General features: G+C 50.2%; 1 long non-coding RNA gene across 1 annotated transcript; it reads left to right on the forward strand.

The window, feature by feature from the left end:
• Positions 1–1,274: 1,274 nt before the first annotated feature.
• Positions 1,275–3,193, forward strand: LOC116597028. The gene is made up of 2 exons (XR_004288448.1): positions 1,275–2,141; positions 2,241–3,193. It is a non-coding gene; the product is annotated as an uncharacterized LOC116597028 (long non-coding RNA).
• The last annotated feature ends 673 nt before the right edge of the window (positions 3,194–3,866 follow it).

The raw sequence follows: 3,866 nt of genomic DNA on the forward strand, positions 1-3,866 counted from the left end.
TGTCCATTGACAGATGAATGGATAAAGAAGAGGTGGTATATATCTATATCTATCCACCTATATAGATATATGCAGGGGCGCCTGGGTGGTTCAGTGCGTTAGACCCCTGCCTTCGGCTCAGGTCATGATCTCAGGGTCCTGGGATCGAGCCCCACATCAGGCTGTCTGCTCAGCAGGGAGCCTGCTTCCCCCACTCTCTCTCTGTCTGCCTCTCTGCCTACTTGTGATCTCTCTCTCTCTCTGTGTCAAATAAATAAAAAAAACTTTACATAGGTATATGCATCTATATATCTTTTATACACACACAAACACACACTGAAATATTACTCAGCCATCAAAAAGAATGAGCTCTTGCCATTTGCAATGATGTGGATGGAACTAGATGGTATTATGCTAAGCAAAATAAATCAGCCAGAGAAAAACAAATACCATATGACCTCACTGATACGTATAATTTAAGAAACAAAACAGATGAACATAGGAGAAGGGAAGGGAACATAAAATGAGATGAAAACAGAGAGGGAGGCATCCATAAGAGACACTGAACTCTAGGAAACAAACTGAGGGTTGCTGGAGGGGAGGGGCGTAGAGGGCTGGCATAACTGGGGGATGGGCATGAGGGAGGGCACGTGATATAAAGAGCACTGGGTGTTCTATGCAACTGATGAATCACTGAGTTCTGCCCCCGAAACTAATAATACAGTATATGTTAACTAAGTTGAATTTAAATTAAAAAAATATATATAATTTCCCCCCCAAAAGAAAGAAAGAAGGAAGGAAGGAAGGAAGGAAGGAAGGAAGGAAGGAAGGAAGGAATCCCCTCAAAGGATTCTGATGTGCAGCTAGGATTGAGAATCAACAAGTTAAGCCAAGAGTTGGAGGGGCCACACGAAGAAATGGCTGAGGGTATAGGGTGGCAGACTGAGTAGGAGGAAGATGGCAGAGGGTATGAGGGGGACGGCGCGTGCACAGAGGTTTATGCTTAGTTTATGCTTGGTTTCTTGGAGAAGGATGACTGCTGGAGCCTACCAGCTCTGCTGTGGCTTGAAAGAGAGGCGCGCTGGTGGGGTGTGGGGCTGGAGAGCCTTTGCCGTATCGTCTTCCGGGGAGTGCCTGGGCAGCCTCGGTGGGGGGTGGGTGGGGGACTGGATAGAAGAGCCTACGTAGGGGTAGGGACAGGTGGGAACAAGCTGAACACATTGCTTGGGCTGAGGCACTGTAAGACTGTGCGGGGGGCTGGGGCCGGGGTGGGTGGGAGAGCCTCCAGGGCTCATCAAAGCTGAGAGACTCAAGACGTGGGTCTGGAGGTCCAGGTTTGGGGGCCGCCATCTCCTAGGCAGAACGTGGAGCAAAGCCCGTCTCAAGTTTCGAGCCCTCACAAGGCTCAGGGAACCTTACCAGAGACGCGGCGTGGCCATGAGAATCTTGTTTTCCCCTGGGAGTCTGAGAGGAAGTGAGCAGAGCTATGTAAACCGAGACAGGGCTCTGGGAAGAGGAGGCTCCCCAGAGAAACGCACCACAAACACAGGCGCCACAGGGTCACTTGTCAATGAAATGTTGGTTGTTTTTCCAAACTAGGAGAGATAAGAGGTGGTGAAATCTTCCCTCTGCTTCAGCCGTTTACTATAAATATTTCTTTCAAAATCAACCCAGATGAGGCTGGGCCTTAAGGAGAAACCAGGTACAGGAGCCCTGTTGTCCCGTCTCTGGGAGCTGCTGTGTCCGGGGCTGGCCACAAAAGCACCAGGTGCCTCTGAGGCTGGTGAGACCCCTGAGACCCCTTCGGAAAGGATGCCATCCTAAGAGCAAAGGAGAAGCTGCCAGAGGAAAGTCTCATCCCAAGTCTTGGGCAGTGGCCATGAAGGCAGCAGACACCACAGTCACTCTCCCAAACTCAAGCATGGCTGGGCAGCAGGAGAGGTTGGCAAAGGTCATCTGACTGGGGACACCTCCAGATTTGCCAGAGCAAATCTCAGCACTTGCTACTTGAGGAACAGCTGAGGCATGAGGCAGCCTCTCACCTGGGTACATTTTTATCCACCTTGGCCTCACAGGGGCCTCGGCCCTCCTGGTCACTGGCCTCCAGCCTCTTGTGGTCCAGGGGGATCCATTCCAAGAGCAGCTGCGGTTCCCCTCCTGCGGTAAGGTTGAGTTGACCCCAAGTGTTCTCGGAGTGATGGCGGGGCTGGGGGGTGGCTGCCCAAGCAGTGAAAGTCCACTTGCTTTTTCTCATCCCCTAGCAGGACCAGGCAGCTGCCCAGGGAAGACCAGAGCTCGCTGGAGAAGTGAAGTGTCATTTCCAGGGACCCAGGCCACCACGGATATTCTCCTCTCCTCACAAAGGTCCTAAACTGATAGGTTCTCTTGGGCCACTGAGAACTGCTCTGAAGTCTGACTCTGTTTTTTGACTCGGTCAGGGAGAAACTGGCCAGGACGGTCTGCCTTACTAGTCGGTAGGTTGGGTGGTTTGCAAGTAAGTTACCCTTTGGCTAACTATCCTTAGTACTGAAATTTCCAAAATTTCTTTTTGGAGAGGATGGATTCTCTCTCTCTCTGCCACATAAACCCAGCCACAGTGCCATGAAGAAGGTCCCATCTGCTCACGGCTTCAGGCTTACAGTATCGCGTACCCAAATGTGCGGTGTCCAAGAACTTGGGTGTCATGCTTCTCCTGCAGCTGATTCATCCCTGTGGACATGAGTGAGTGCTGCGTAAGGAACGGGCTCACACCTCCTGAGCATTCCATAGGGACATCACTTGTGACTGAAGATCCCCTACCTCTCAAGCATTCTCCCATTCACCCCAAGTCCCATGACTTAATCTCTCCTTGAAATCTCTCTCTCTCTCTCTTTTTTTTTTTTTTGCTTAAGAACCTTGCCCCAACCTCTTTAATTTAAAGAGCTTCTTGCTTTGTTGACTCTTTCCCACCCACTTCTGCTTTGGGGTTAGAGGAACATGGGGGGCTTCATGTTAGGAAGGTGGGGAAAGAGAGGAAGACTCTGGATTCTGGAAGATGGTAGATTGTCCCTCACCAGTCACCTTGTGACACACTCCCTCAACCCTGGGTCCTGAAACCCTTGTTCTTCAATGTCAGTCTGCTGAGATTTGATGAGTTTATGAGGCCCCTGCTTGCTCAAGAGTGTTCGTCACCTCACTGACCTCGAAATATATTAAAAGGTCATGTTCACTTGTCTCTTTCTGCTGTCTGAGGATTTTTCTCCTTCACCGGAACAGGTAAGGGGAAGCCATCCTGCCACATTCTTGTCCCTGCAGAAAGCTTCGTGACTTTGCAAAGTTGAGAACGAGCTCCTTCCTGTTTCCGGAAGTGTGTGGGTCAGTATGACCGTGCAGCGCGCCTGAACACGTGGGGCAGTCCTCTCCCACCCTGGCCACAGTGGATACCTTCCTGGGACCCAGTGCCAGTCCTCCTGCCAAGGAATCAGAGTCTTTTTCCCTGATCTGAGGAACGAGACCCCCTGACCCCTGGGGCATTTCCTGGCTCAGAACCCCTCTGATGTCTCCACAGCACCTGTTTTTGGCTGAGGGTTGGATATGCAGGTTCCAGCACCTCCTGGTATGGGGTGGGTGTTGCCCCATGTCTGTCTGCAGCCCCTGACCTAAATCAACAGTTTCCATACTTTCTGATTATGTACCCACACCCATTTAGTATAAGGTTGGAAGGGGGTACATAGTCCCTGTATGTTTACTTATAAACGGCACATGCTGTAAATTGTAAAACATAACTAACATTGAGGTTAAAAGAAGGAACAAGATGACATAAACAACGTTTTAATTGTTAATTGCAGTGGCTTTGTATGATCACTAGTTACTCCCTCAAGGCATAATATGAATCTAGGTTTAAGGTC

Source organism: Mustela erminea, chromosome 1 (genome assembly GCF_009829155.1).
Source record: "Mustela erminea isolate mMusErm1 chromosome 1, mMusErm1.Pri, whole genome shotgun sequence".
NCBI lineage: Eukaryota > Metazoa > Chordata > Mammalia > Carnivora > Mustelidae > Mustela > Mustela erminea.